Source organism: Castor canadensis, chromosome 14 (genome assembly GCF_047511655.1).
Source record: "Castor canadensis chromosome 14, mCasCan1.hap1v2, whole genome shotgun sequence".
Taxonomy (NCBI): Eukaryota; Metazoa; Chordata; class Mammalia; order Rodentia; family Castoridae; genus Castor; species Castor canadensis.
The window spans coordinates 61,100,982-61,117,373 of record NC_133399.1 but is presented as its reverse complement, the minus strand read 5'-3'; the positions used below and the strand labels follow the sequence as shown (position 1 = coordinate 61,117,373).

At 37.9% G+C, this 16,392-nt stretch overlaps 1 protein-coding gene across 10 annotated transcripts in view; it reads left to right on the top strand.

The window, feature by feature from the left end:
• Unc5d (unc-5 netrin receptor D) overlaps positions 1-16,392 on the top strand; it is a 528,179-nt gene that overhangs the window by 10,916 nt on the left and 500,871 nt on the right. The window lies entirely within an intron of this gene.

Below are 16,392 nucleotides of genomic sequence, written 5' to 3'. Positions count from 1 at the left end.
TGCTCCAAAATATGAAACTTTGAATTTTTTGTTAATTAGGATATATTTGTTGTATGGAGGGGAATTCATTGTGTCAATTCCTAGTAGACTTACGTTGTACATCGGTTAGAACACCCTCACTATCTCTCTCCCTCAGCTCCCTTCCCACCCCACTTAAAGTAATTACAAGAGGTTTCATTGTCCTATTTCATGTAAGTGCACGAAGCACATCATCCATATACCCTCACCTTCATTTCCTCGGTTCTCCCTCCCCCTCCCACAAGTATCCCCCACTGTACCTATTTTACCATCCTATCTTTTGTTATTAATTCCTAAGTCAATGTTCAAAGGAGTTTCTCAGTGTATCTCTCCTCTGAGTATACTTTACTTTGGTCCTTTCAACCCCTTCCCTTTCTCTCCATTGCCCCTCCCCTCCCACCTTCTGTTATTCAACAACTTTGAGTTACCTATTGTTATATCCTCTTCCTTCACAGATGTTATGTATTTTTATATTGTGGTGCTCTATCACATTTTTCCTTTCCCTTCTTCCTTGAGTTTCATAGAGTAGCTCCACAATTACAAACATGTTCTACATATAAGTTTGTATATGATCATGTTTATTTTTGTATCTATGTTTATCTTTTGGATCTGTTTTCCACATATGACAGGAAACATGCAGTCTTTGTCTTTCTGAACCTGGCTTACTTCACTTAACATTACGTCCTCCAGTTGTATCCATTTATCTTCAAACCACATGGTGCCATTCTTTATGGCTGAAAAAAACTGAATAAAACTCCACGCAATCTTTAATTTTTTGTATATATTTATGTTATGTGTATATGTAATTTTGAATTTTTGTATTAGGGATGCTCAACTAGTAAAGTATTTGCAAATACCTTCAAATCTGAAAATCTCTGAGATCTGAAGTACTGTTTTTGGCCATAGCATATAGATAACTTGGTCCGAAGTATTTTGGATAACAGCTAGAAGTGGGCTGATTAGAAACTAACTGGAGAAGTTTTCTTCTAGAGCTCTTGCCACTCTATCGAGTATATGGGCCAATGCTTGCTAGAATGACTTTTCCTCCTTTGGAGGAAACCAGATACATGAAGTTTCATATTAAATTTCCTTATGCCAGGTCTTCTCAAATTACTTGAACAAGTGCCTTGACTCAAAACTCATAGGATACAGCAGCACTCAGCCTGTCTGTCGCCAATCCATGACCTTACATTTATAAAAGAGATTGAAAGGACAAGGAAACCAACTGGTCCTCATTTTCAATAATTGCATGCCCATAGGGACATGTAATACTTTTTCTAGATTTATGGACTACATTGTCTACTAGGAGATATAAAACACTGCAGTGGTCTTTTAATTTTTTGTGTGTGTATGTGTTTTCCTGGGGATGGAGCTCATGGCTTCATGCATGCTAGCAAGTATTCTACCACTGAGTTGCACCCTAGCCCTGGCATGTTCTTTACTTAACAATTAGTAAGCACAAATTTGATCACTGAGTTTTTATATATTCCCCTGACAATTCCAAAAATAAGTCATAAAATTGTGTTCTTGAAAAGAACCCTAAAATTTGTAGGACAAGGCCCAGATCTATACTTGAACAAACAAGGTGTAGGAAAAGGAAGTTGCTTGCCTATTTTTTTGAGGTCATGGCTGTCAGCACTTGCCCATGAATCCAGACCTTCATTTTCTCAATGTTGTCCTTGCTTCCTTTCCTTTTCAGACTCATAATAACAAAAGTAATCAATAGAGGCACAAAGGATTCAAAAGAATGACACCAGCAGACTAAAGACTATTGATCATTTTACCCTTGTGTCAAAGGATGTTTTCATTTTATTTAACATGCTTATATTTTCTTGAATATCTGTGAAATAAGATAGATTTTCTTCTTTGACTCTGGTTGGAATCACTGAATGCTGGCACCATTACTCAAGTTAGTTCCATGTAGCAGGGCTAATAAATATCGTAAAAAACATTTGCATTATAGATTGCTTTGTGTTTGGGTGAAATTTAAGGTGAGTCTTAAGCTTTTGTTTGAATTTTTAACTTCTGGTTTAGTATGAGTCTACTAGTAGATCCTAAATATTTTCTAAATATTGCTGTAATTAAAAACTATAGTCACAGGGAAGAACATATTCACTTAATTCCCACTGATAATATGTGATGTTAATGCTGTGAGTTAGAATAGAAAAGCTTATAGCTTACCCAAAGGAAGTAATTGTAGAATGGTGTTTGCTACAAGCCAGTAATTCTTGTCAGGATATGTTTTTTACTTATACTTTCTAATTATACTCTTTGAATCTGCATTTTCCCATGTGGTGAGAAGGTAGAAGTTCTAGTTTGGGTGGCTACCAGAGCCTATGGTTTTGAGGTAGTGCCACTTCCATGAGTGCAGTGGTTGGCCATTCAGAAAACACTAGGTAGAGCACATTTTTAATGTGCAGCTTGTGTGTTTTAGAAGAAAGTTTGGGATGTTGGCAGCAACATATTAATGATACCTCTCAAAAGCCATAGATCTGCATGCAAAGAGATGGGGTAGCTGGGTATTGTTTTAAAAATTTCAGTGACTTCTCATGCACTGCTTATTGTCTTGATTTTAAGGTAAACTCTGCATCCCTGACAGCCAGAATAACTTAAAAAAGTCACCGCTATGTTGGTCTGGAGCTTACAGACTCTGATGTCATGATTATTATTCATGTCGATGCCACCTTGCTGGGAAAGTGTTAGACACATGGGGTGTTGAAAACTTCTGATTCTTAGAGATTAGGTGTCAAAATATTCAGAGTTTGGCTATATTTAGCATTTATCAGTGGAGGATCTTGCTGCCAGAAATGGCACCCAGGTTTTATATCGATAGATCTCTGGTCATCACCCAAAGCTATTTTTTCAAACTCTGCAGGAAGTTAGGTGAGAAAATCACACAGGTGCCTTGAATGTGTAGGCATTTGCCTTTGTTCTTTAATCTTAACTCTTATATTTAGTACTTCAAAGTATGTTTAAACAGTTTTATTTAAACATACTACACTGAAAGATGAGCACTGAAAGTTTAATATAATCTTTTCTCTAGAAATATACATGTGTGTATTTTAGATTCTGTCAAGAAACAATTAATTCTGAAGTTCTCAGTCAGCTGATTCCACAGCCTGAATCTCAGAGGAATTATGTTAGAATCTCACTGGGGAGAAGCCCCCCACCCCCTGTGTCCATTTACCCTCTCCCTACAGTTTTTTTTCTTAAGTTCCTCAGGTAACTCTCAGTTTGGGAACCCACCATGGAAAGCCGCTGATTTAATGTGTACAGGTAGAAACTCAGTGTGTATAAAGTAGGATCTGATCTTTTTTGAGATTTGGAGGACACATTTGACATTCCCATCACAGCATAAATGTAAGGGATGTAAGTGACTGTTCACGACTCACCCTTGGCTCCATTAGGCCTTCTCTGTCTATACTGGATCTCCAATGACTTGGGTGGGTGAACTTGAATCATGTCATTGAATGAGGCCTAGATATTTCTTGTTAGATATTTTTAAAACAATGAGAGTATTAGAGATTATACAATATGAGAGGAGACTTAAGAGCACAGGATTGGCGATGGTACTGTAGATTTCTGTACAAGAGCACAGGGTCCACAAATAGACTACTTATTTTCCTCTAACCCTCATCTAATGAGTCTTGGGGCCATATGCTAGTCAGATTTTCATTTCTGTAATGAAATATTTGAGATAACTTATAAAGAGAAACTATTTTTTTTTGACTCAGTTTTGGAGTTCTAGTGTGCGATAAGTTGTCACCATTGTTTTGCCTGTGGTGAGGCAGCATGTCTCATCAGAAGCAGAAAAAACCACTTATCTCATAGACCAGGGAGCAAAGAGAGGAAGAGGAAGGGGATGGGGTTCCATAATACCCTTCAGGAGCACATCCCAGTGACCTCCTAGTTGGCCCCACCACTCAGATTCCAGAACCAGGATCTTAACACATGGGCCTTTGGGAAACATTAAAGATCTAACGTTTAACAGCCCAGGATATAAATAATAAGAAATCATATTTGAGTGGCTTACAATATGTATACTGCTCTTAGTATCCAAAGGATATAGGTGATGTATGTCCTGTAGTGCAAGGTCCTGGTCACTACCCTTTGGTGATGAAGACGGGGAAGGAACAGCTGGGCATCTCTACATGGGAATTCTTCCTAAGGCAAGCTTTTCTGTTATTACTCACCTGCTCAGGACTGCCAGTCGTTATTTATCTGTGAAATCAAATAAAAACTATGTAAAACATTTCATTATTTATTAATTGTTGCATATGAAGAAATACAGTTTTTTAAAACTATTAAACCAAACTGGGTATCTGAATTTACCACCATACTTAAAAATAAGGAGGTTGTCAACATCTTCCACTCATCTGTCAACTCTGACCCACCCCTCTGGTTATCCTTGGAAATAATCACTGATGAATTTTGTGCTTCTTCCCTTCTTTTTAAAAATAATTTTAACAAATAGGAATGTACTCCTAAACATAGGTTACTTTGTGTTTTTTTGAGATACATTAATTTTATTACAAAATGTAGTCTACCTTCAGCAGTTTTTTTTTCCTAATATGTCTCCTTTTTGTTATTGCTTGTACTATGGCTGATTCACTTCTCTGAAGTCCAATATCCAACTATACAACTCTACTACAATTTACTTATTTTTCTCTTAGTGAAATTTTGGTGGCTATTAGGTATTTTCTGTTATGAAAAAATTCTACTAGGACATTCACCACACATTTTCAGGTGTTTCTCATATGACTGAAAAGATTACTTGGACCTGGAACATGAATGTGTTAACTTTTCTAGATAATAACAATCAATTTCCATTTTCTTGTTTACTAACTAACTTAAGCATCTTTTTAATTTCTTTGATTGCAATTATATATATTATATATGTGTATATATATTTATTTTTTTGGTGGGACTGGGATTTGAACTCAGGGCCTCATGTTTCTAAGATAGGCTCTCTACCACTTAAGTCACATCCCAGCTCTCCAGTTTATTTATTTGTTTGATTATTTTTGGTGGCACTGGGGTTTGAACTCAGGGCCTCACACTTTCTAGGCAGGCACTCAACCACTTGAGCCACTCCACCAGCCCTTCCATTTTATATTTCCTTTGTAAAACACCTAATCAAACTTTCTGGTTTTTTCCAGTGGATTACAGAAGTTTAAATTGTGTGTGGAGATATGTGTGTTTGTTTATATCAGTGCTCCTGAACTTACGATGGTATGACATCTGATAAACCCATCACAAGTTGAAAATACCATATTTTGAAAATGCATTTAACGTACCAGATGTTGTAACTTAGCATTACAAAGAGCTGTAGATTGATACTTACCCTTGTGATCATGTGACTGGCATCATGGGAGAGTTTTGCAATTTAAATCACTGGTCCAAGATAACACCAAAATTCATAAATTACAGTGACAGTTTCTACTGAATGAGTGTCACTTCATATTCTTTTAAAGTGGAAGAATCCTATCTTGAACCCTCCTAAGTCTGGGATTGCCTCTGTGTGTGTGTGTGTGTGTGTGTATGTGTGTATCCTTAGTGTGCTCTATGTGATTGGAATTATTGGAATTTCTTCTGCCAGTTTGTTTTAGATATTTTATGATGAAATGGAATTATGGTATCTTCTTATGGATTAGAATTTTTAATTTTAATGTAATCAATGTTATTAATAATTTTATATTTAGCTGTTTTGTGTCACGCTTAGGAAAGCTTTCCTAAATTTCATTAAAAATACTGTCCTGCATTTTTTTTCTAAAATCTTACATTTTGGTCTTTAATATTTATGCCTTCAATCCATCTGGAATAGATTTTTTTTCTGTGTATAGTTTGAGTTAGGGATTTAATTTCTTCTTTTCATGTGAATGAGCCATTTATTGAAGAGACCCCTCTTTTCTAGTGATCACAGTGTCATCTTGCCTAATTTATGAGAGTCTCATATGCCTGGGAATTCATTCTGGCATTACATGTTCTTTAAAACTGTTTCAGCAACATCCCCCCCCCCCTTAATTATTTCTGGTTTTCTTTCCTACTGTCCTGCTTAAAGTACCCTCTACTCAGCTGGGCTTTGTATTGAGTCTCAAAACCACTCCACAATTTCCTTTTTCTTGTGCATTGTCTGCTTTCCTCTCTCATATTCTGACTTGTGCTGTCATTTCACAGTTATTTCTTTCTCTTTTGTGCCCTATTTTATCGTAAACTTTTGAAACAGGGCATGATACTTTGTTTATCATTGATACCCATAAATAGAGTGTAGTGTGTTTTATGTAGGATATATTTCATAAATCATTGAATTGGAATTAAAATAATTTTGAAATTATCTAACTTGTCTTATTATATTTGCTTACCCATAGTTGCTAAAATTTATAGAGTTTAAATGCAGGGCCCAGACTCATATAACTTCGTGGGTCCAGAAGTATGAGCCAGTGTGAAGATGCTGAAAATAAGTAGAGATACACTTCAGGTCTTGTTCTTCTTACCTTTACGGAATGCTCACTTTCTGATAACAGGTGCTAAGTACCTTCCATGTAATATTATATATCTTCAAAGCTTTGGTTTTGCAATGTTGCATACTTATTGTTAGCAGCAACTGGCCAGAGCTAGTGACTCACCCATTGTGGTGTTCCAGACTATGGCAGCAAGCTCTCTACAAAAGTTTAGAGTAATACTTTGTGGTAAGTGAACTAATAAGAGACACAGACATACATCATTTTTTTTTTTAATCTCTCCAGCTAAGGCTAGAGTGTGATTGAATTACCACTATTGATATTCAGAAGAAGGGTTTTGCTTGTGTGTTTTAAACTTTCCCAAGACAACTTTGAAGCATGGTTTTCCTTCTTTGGATGTGTTACCATGCATGACTTTTGTCTCAGCAGAAGAGGGAATCTGATGTTGGGTAGCATTAGCTCTTGTGACTGCTTTGGACATACTGAAATTGGGACATATTTATCTAGAATATCTAGTGTCCTTACGTGCATGGAGGTTTTCTTAGTGTGGTAAAGCGCAATCTCTGGTTGACTAAGAGCAATGATATCATCATGTATACTTTCTTGGAGTTAGATAGAAATAAACAAGTATATAATTTTTTATCGGCAAAGCTAATTAATATTAGCACCATCAGTCTTTGCCAAGTCCCCTTCCTACAATCTTCTTAAACTGATTTATTAATAAAATGTATCTGAAGTAATTAGGACATAGAAAATAAAATCCGAAGACTCTATTTTTTTTGAAAATCATGACAATATGAAGGCTCTCAATTTGTCTATCTCTCCACCCCCAGCATTCCTTGCAAAGTACTTGCCTCTAAACTGACGGTGTCTCCAGTTCTTTATTGACAAAAGCTTCCCCTCTCTGCCCCCCGCCCCATGTGTATATTTCCTCAAATAAAGCATCTTGAGGATAGGGGCTTGCTTTTTGAATCTTTGTATATTTGTTGTTTGGGACATTTTCAACAGTTCAGGGAATAAATGGATAGATGAATGGATGGATGTAGTTTCCAAATACAAGGGATATTGTGTGTTAACTGAGGTCTGCCTCGATAATTATATATGATCAAGTGAGTGTCTGCTGTGTGCCATTCACTATGTTAGATGCTAAACAAATAAATGCTTTAATTCTTACCATAACTCTATAGGGTGAAATTATTATGAGTTTTATTTAAAAAGGAAGTTGAAACTCACATACTTTGCCAGGTTCATACTTCTAGTAAGTGGGGGAGTAGGGATTGGAACCCAGGGCAACCTAACTTCAACACATGCAATACATTTCCTACCATCCTGTCATAGTGCCTTCTGACTTTATATGAGGGGGTGGGAGTGAGTTCCAGGCTTCTTCATGTCTGTAATACCCTTGTAGAGCCAGTCATAGTCAATTTTCCAAAGTAGCTTTTCTCAGGCTCTTCTTAATCACCAGGTAGGATAAGAACTTCCCTGAGCAAATGTAAACTGGAATCCATCATGGCAGTTTATAGTTTATAATTTTTCTTAATGCATAACCATTCTCTAGTATAGGTTCTGATTTTCCCCTTTGGTTCCGAATAGCACAGAAATGATGAAGTCTGACTCTCTGAATCCTGGTCTGCTGGCAGATCCATCCAGCTGCTCTTATGTTGGTTGGTGGCTGGACTCCAGTTCTCACAGTCCTTATGTTTCAGGGCCTCATGTTTCCTGAACATCCAGAGGACCAAGTTTAAAATTGCAGGTGGACGACCTGTTCCACGGAGTGGGTATTATGTATGACGCCACCTTGCTTTGGGCAAAGATTGTGTGTGCATTGATGTACGAATAGTTGGGAGTATGAATTATAGGCCAAATCATCACCTCTGGTAAAATTAGTAACCTGCATTTCTAACTGGGCTTTTATAATTTGAAAATTTGTTGTGAGTTTTAACCCCATTGGTGAGTATTAGAGCAGGGAAACTGCTATATTTAACATACATGTTACTATGTCAGCTGGATTGCAGATTCTTTTTGTTAGTCTTAGATGGGAGGAAACTAAGATTGGTAAGAATAATATAAAATTGAAAAGCATTAACTAACTTTTCCTAGGGCTTAACAGGTTGTAAGTGATGGATCTGAGTTTTTTTTAGCAAATCAACCAAAAAGCACTTACTGAATAAACTTGTGTTTTATTCCCTTCCCACTGCTGTAACTGCTGTGGTTTGCATAAGTGTCCACAAGGCTTGGCTCTCAGCTTGATGGTATTGGAAGGTGATGGAAACATTCAGAGGTGGGGTCTAGTGGGGCTTCAGGGCCTCAAGGGAACTGTGCCTTAAAGGAGACTGGGGGACTCTGGTCTCTTCCTCTCCCTTTTCACTTCTGGCTATGATGAGGTGAGCAGCTTGCTCCAACATGTGCTCTCTGCTGTGATGTGCTGCCTTGCCACAGGCCCCATGGGAATAGGGCCAAGTGACCATGGACTGCAACTCCAAAATTGTTTGATTATCTCAGGTGTTTTGTTAATAGTAACAGAAAACGCCTTCTTACTGTATCCCCATGTGGAGGAAGGGACAGGCGTGTATCCTTACATGGCAGAATGGCAAGCCAGACGCACTTGCTCCCTTAAGCTCTGATCCCACCAATTAGGGCAGAGCTCTCTTAACATTATTGCATTGAGGATTAAGATTCGAAATGAATTTTGGAGGGACATGAAACATCCAAGCCGTAGTAATCTGTTAGTTTTGAAAAAGAGTGATAAAGTGCACACTGTGGGAGTCAGACCACTCAAGTTAGTATTGAGTTTTGTTGTTCTTAATAGCTATGCGACTATAGGAAAATTACTTCTCTGTGTTTCCTCATTTGTAAAATGGGGATAAATAACAGTAAATATCCCATTGGAGTACTATGAAGAATTATTGAATTAATATGTACAAAGTTCTAATGCATAGTGTCTTATCTGTATTTATTACTACTGCTGTAGTTGAGGCACTGTGCTAGTAACTGGGAGCTAGAAATAAAAGCTACTGTAGCTGCCATCAAAGATGTCAGTCTAATGAGGAAGATGCCAGCAGGCAGATACCAGTGGCAGCACAGCTAATTGCCCTCCTCCAGTGCTTGGAAGTGAGAGTTTAGCCAGAGGGGGAGTGATAGCTGAGGTGAAGGGTGAAATTTGAGAGGAAATTATGCAGGGTGGAATGGGAGACAGAGGACACTGAAGGCGTCAGATAAGAGTCAAGCCCCTACTTGAGGAAAAGCTCTTCTCCTGGCTGACTGGAGAGCTAGGGTTATGTTTTCTCAAAGATAACCTTTTTTTCCATGGAGAAGGGAAGGCATGAACATTCTTGGGAGAAGTGATTGCTTCTTTGTTTTTAGAGTTAACTTCGGACACCTAAGCCTATCTTTCTCTAAAGTCATTCCTTATGAAGAATTGAGAGAAGAGGAGCCAGTGCCCTGCAGAAAAGACCTTAGGCTTGATAGGAGAGAGAAGCCCTTTCAGAGCAGGGAGGGCCCAGGGCTGGCTGGTGGGAAGGAAGGAAGACAGAGGGCAGGGAAGGAACACAGATCTTGGCCATAATATAATATTATCCAGAAGTGAATGCTGGCCATATGTTCTTCATTATGATTGTAGCTTGCAAAGAAATTGGTTCCATTAGAAACAGGACCCATGCAGATGAACACCTGAGCGATGCCTGGTGTTGTTTTGCAGCTGTGTACTGCAGAGTGGTATCTGTATTATTCCAGGTAACTCCCCATCACACTGGTAGTTTATTTTTACCTTTTCCAAGTGAACACTTTAGGCTGACGGATTTCCTTTTCTTCCTCCTCTCTGAAATATAGGAGTGCTCTTTAGCACTTTTACCCTTTGAAAATATAAAATCACTCAAGGGCTTTCATATTTTCAAAGGGCAGAAGCAACTTTAGCGAGAGAGAAGAGTGCAAAAAGCTGACTGATCTTTTTTTTAAAGTGCTATAATGAAAACATGTAGAAGACGTCTCCTCGGGGCCGGTCTGTGTGGATGCTGGGAAGAAGGTGGACGAGGCAGGGAGGGCATGAGGGCCAGGATGAGTGCATATTTGGAAAGCAAAACAGCTCCTTTGTTGCTGGGATTTTATTTTTTCTTTTTTAACTCACCAGAGAAGAAACTACTATGTAGCGTTTTTCCCAGGCTCTTGCTGGGATAAAAATAAGAGGCACCCCATAAAATTTTAATGAAGGAAACAAATGCTTCTCATCTTGGCATTGATTTGCTAAATTTTGGGCTCCTAAGAATGAAATCATAGCCATCAGGAACTTGCCAGTGTTATTCTGAATGAATTTTGCCTTTGGAGTGACAGGTATACTTATGTGTACTTGGAAATCCGGAGAGAATGGGTTACCTGTCAGGTAAGAAACAAATAACTGAACCACCAGCCAGGCCCATTATCTCAGTCCAGCACCACACCTGTTATACAGCAGACATCTCTAGAGTGGTCCATCATTTGAAAGGACCATATTTTACCCAATGAGGTGCTTACTATGAGCAGCTATAGAAATGATCTACTGAGTCTGGCTTCATGGTAGCACTAGACAAGGGCATTCTGTGTGATGGGCAGGTTGCCTCCTCCACAAAGCACACACAGCACAGTATCATCTGAAGAAGGGTTTATTTGTTTATGGTTACTACTAAATATAAACATGACATATGAAGTGTCTGGATGGCTGTGATCCTTAAGTGCCATTTTCTAGAAATACTGTCTTTTTTGGGAGGACTCCAGTGGTTGTAGCTTAAACTATTGCTGAGAAATCGCACCAGACCTGGTTCCAAGAAGACAGCCAGGGCACTGCAGGCTTTTTCCAGAAGGAGTCAGATTGGGATTTGCTTGAGTCTAATTTGATAAGGAACGGTCTTTGCTATTTCAATGCCTCACTGGTATTATATTCAATCTCAGTCCTTCTCTGTCATATTCTTTCTTACTCTCTTTTTTCTATCGTATTCTCTCTTTCTCTTAAACTCTTTTTCTCTCTTATTCTCTTATTCTCTCTCTCATCTTCCCTCCTTCCCTCCCTCCCCCTGTTCTTTCACAGTTTGCAGTGCTGTGGTCCAGGCCACGGGTAATCTTCTGATAGTTATTCTCTTCTTTGACTTCACAGCAGAGAGCGATTAATTGTAAACTATATAAGAGTTTATGGCACTGCTTTAGATGGGCTGGCCCATCTAAGGGCCACTTAAAATTCATGCACAGTAGCAACTATGAAGGAATACCTAAGACTCATAAATAAGGCAAACCTATCTTAATTTATTGCCAGTACCTTCTATACCCACATTGAGCTGTTCAGAACCCTGCACAATTGATGTTTCTTTCCTCCAGTTATTTCAGTAAAAAATGAACTCTATTTTATACCACACAAGCATACTAATAAACCAGTGTTTTGTTGCTTATAAAGGCAAACTGTCACCTGTTAAAATATGTAACTGTCATAGAAAGATAAAAAAAGGATCATTTAATAATGATGAACAGTGTGCATGTGGTATAAATAGAATCCAAAAGGTAAACAGTAGTTTATTATGGTAGAGCCTGCCAAGCCATTTCTCAGTGGAGGGTTCTCGGAGCTCATCTCTGTGCGCATCCTCTTTAGGGAAGCATAGTCTGGCTTTAGAAGGGTGAGTGTGTGTGTTTCACAGAAGCTCATAAGTGGCTCTGAGTATGAACTGTTGCTGTTTAATGGAGGGAAAATGGTTTCCAGGCATGTTTTTCTAAATTCTGATGAGAACAATGTAAGCTCTCTTTGGTATGCTTCCTAGTTTTTTATAATTGGGATTGTTTAGAAGTTACATTGTCCTAGTAGGTTTGGGAAGGAGGTTGCTTTTCATTGAGCTTTTAAGGTGCTTTTCCTACTGTTTGAAGGCAAATATATCTTTAGCACGAATATGTCTGATGTTACTGATAAATCCAAAGCGGGCAAAATACTGAGATGGATTATAGTAGTTGTCTGGTTTCTCAGTCTCTCATTATTGACCTGTAGGAATGATGCCTTGAAGGGACAGGGTGAAAAACCTTCCAGATTTCCTTCAAGATGTGAGAGGAAGAATCTGGGCCATAGGATAGTGTTAAATTTGGATACCTGCACACATTTTAACAGTCATGGGGGGTTCTTTGGTTTTGTTGCAACTAATAGATTATAATACTTCAGTTGTAGCATAAACTTCAGGGAGCTAAAATCCAGAGCCATCATCACAATAAGAGCTTCTTCTCTTCTAGTGTCATTTCTCCCCATTTCTAGGTATCGTACATTTCTATTGACTGATGTCTTTGGAAACTACAGTTATGCTTGTCTGAATAAATACTGGATGTTTTAAAGATGTAAATATTTGCCCAGTAGAAAGACTGGCTTTTTAAATATTTGGCTTTTCATGTGATGTTCAACTTGAAATGACTTCAGAGCTTACTTAACTATTGAACACAACCAGAGTAGCTTAAAGCAATGACAATAATAAGATTTTTACATGTAGTTCAATGTAATGCCATGTGTGTAGTAGGAAACAGACCATCCCAAGTAAGGGGAGATGACAGATTGAAGAAGGGCTTTATTGGAGGGTCACAGTGGCTTTGTTTCTGGGGCTGGCAGTTGGAGTGGCTTGGGTCCCAGCTCCATTACCTGCTGAAACATTCTCTTCACATTGAGGTTTATTCATCTGGAAACTTCATTTCGCAGCAAGGTGCTTAAAATAATGGTGATGTTTCTCAAAGTGATTTATAGACAGGAAAACAATTACTTCCCAAATTCAGGTGGAATCCTATAATATTAGGTACTTGAACAAGATTTGGTTACTTTTCCTGTGTTAGTCAGATTTCTGTTGCTGTGACCAAATACCTGAGAAAATCAACTTAAGGAAAGAAAGACTTATTTTGGCTCATGGTTTCAGAGGTTTTAGTCCATGGCTGCTTGCCCTATTGCTTTGGCATAGTACATCGTGGCTCGAGCATGTTGTGGAGGCCTTTTCATCTCATAGTAGCTGGGAAGCAAAGAAAGAGGAGGGACTGAGGTTCTAATATCCCCTTCAAGGGCTCAACCCCAGTGACCTAATTTCCTTCCATTAGACACCATCTCCTAAAGGTCCTGCTACCTCCCAATAACACTGTGCCTGGGGACCAAGTCTTCATCACATAGGCCTTTGGAGGATATTTCACATCCAAACTATTGCATTTCTCATATCTCATGGTCCAGTTCATCTTCAAGACCAGAAATGTATTTCTAAAACCCTGTTATTTTATTACTCCCTGAAAATCAAAAGTAGTTTGTTTTTGCCTTTAAGATTAAGTGCAAACTCCTTGATAAGGTAATTTTGAACCTAATCTACCATTCTAGATTCATCCCTTAACCCACTTTCCATTTTACACATCTAGCACAAAATCCTGTCATGAACATCTCTTAACTGTACCTTTGCATGTGCTTTTTTTCTATGATACAAAGATACTTCATCTGTGAGGTGGACACTCACCTACTTGCCTTTTAAGTTCATTTCAAAGGTGAGCATCATTACAAACTCTTACAATATTTACACTGAACAGAAGTCTCTTCCCTTTGAAGTCAGTTATTAAAAGAAGACATTTCTTATTTCTGTACCATGTTACTAAATTTTAGGGAACTGTGTTTATTCATTTGGGTGTAGTTCATTATGCTCAACAAAGATTAATAATGTACTTTTTTACTCAAACTAGTGATAATAAATATTTATATCTGTACCTTTGTATCCAAACACTGAGACACTAGGCTTTCAACAGTATATGAATAGTTAAGCCTTGATAATGGTGCAATAGATATGAAAATATAAATGGAGCCAGTAACTTGTCCTTAAGAATTGGAATTAGGTGGTTTAGATTTTCAGTTCTTCCAAACCTTCTGAATGACCCTCATTTCATCTCCCCACTGACTTGCCTTGTAGCTATCAGCAAATTTCTAAGCTGTCAACTTTTGAAAAACGAGAGTGCCTACTATACTGGATGCAAACTCTAGTGTTATAAAATTGTCACAAATGTATCACATAATTTCACATTTTTTTTGCCATAATTAATACTGTTTTTGGTAGATTTTCTGTGGTGGGGAGGGGAGAGTCCAAAAAAACCTTAAGCTTCGTGGGTCACCCTTTGTTTGGTCCAAGTAAAAACATAGATTAAGGCCATGTAATTTATAAGATACAGTAGCAGTTGGAGGATGAAAACATGTGCTCAAGTACCTACCCATTGAATTTAAAGAGCAAATTTTCAGCACAAGTTGGAGTTTATCAATTCATTGATCTGTTTGCTCAGTCACTGTAGAGGTTGTATGTGCAAACAAATAATATGGTAAAACAACTTCACAGCTCTTCAAAGTGGGGCAATAGGATCTTTTTTGGTGTGGGAGCAAAATACCTTTTTGTATGAAATGTTTCAAGTATATGAAAAGATGCAGAGAATACTTTGTAATGATTATTCATATGCCTGCAACAAACTTTATTAAACACCTAACATTTTATGTGGAAGACAGTAAAAGGCATTAATCTTTTAAAAAAATAATAAATACAACTTGACTTTTGTGCTGGTTCAGGCTATTGGCTAGACCATCCTGTGGCCCCCTGAGGTATCCTGAGAGAGGAGCAGAGTTGACACAATTCAGAGGGCTTGAACTGGATAGCCAGAGGATGTCTGGTCACCTCTGAACTGTGTAAGATGGGCAGATGGTTCATAAATATTCCTGCAAACACCTTGAAAACAGTCCCAATAATGAAACACAGATGAAACCAGAAGCAATGGAAGGGATCTGTCTTTCCAGATCTGAGTGCTTGCTCTCTCTTCTCTATTGGGAGGAAAAACTAACAATTAAATCAGGTTTGACAAGCAGTCAGATTTTCAGAGTGAAACTGTCATTAGCAATAAATCCTACCCATAGTTCATATTAAGACTATTGATAATATTATGAGGCTATGAACTAGTCATACTACAGAATCTAGGTAAGGAGCTATAATGAGTAGCAAGCCATTGTTAGGCTTTGCAGTTTTTATGTTCTACATTGTAGCTGTTAAACTCTTCTAGGGGATGCAGCTTTAGCTCTGTTTTTGAATGAATGTTATTGTGTTCCAATAAAACTTTATAAAAGCAGGCAGCAGGCTGTATTTGACCTGAGGGGTGTAATTTGCTGACATGGTTTCAAGAAGCAGGTAGAAATGCTTATGAAGTGTCTTAGGAATTAGTATCACTATACTCTGAATGATGGAAAACGTTGGAGATGATATAGAGGAGAAAAGATAAGCTCTGTGTTGATAATTGTTGAAGTTAGGCAATAAGAACATGAGTGTTAATTTTATATTTCTAACTATGTTCAGCGTTTCCAAAATGAAAACAAGCCTCCAGAATATCAGTTCTCTAATTTTTCTCAATGTTTAAAATCAGCATTCACTTTACTACTTAACAGAATTTCACAAAATTTAATGATAAATGATTATAAGTTTATTTGAGGGTTTTTATACGAAAAGATTATTGGTCACAGACCTTTGGAAGAAAAGTTTATTCCTCTTTTTTTTTTAAGAGGAACTCGAATCTATATTTTTATTTATTTATTTAATTTATTTTGGAGGTGGCTATGGATTGAATCCAGAGCCTTGCATAAATTGATGTTTTATACATTAATTTTTTTATTATTCATATGTGCATACAGTGCTTGGGTCATTTCTCCCCCCTGCCCCCCACCCCCTCCCTTACCACCCACTCCGCCCCTTCCCTCTCCCCCCCACCCCCTTGATACCCAGCAGAAACTATTTTGCCCATATCTCTAATTTTGTTGAAGAGAGAGTATAAGCAATAATAGGAAGGAACAAGGGTTTTTGCTGGTTGAGATAAGGATAGCTATACAGGGCGTTGACTCACATTGATTTCCTGTGCGTGTGTGTTACCTTCTTGGTTAATT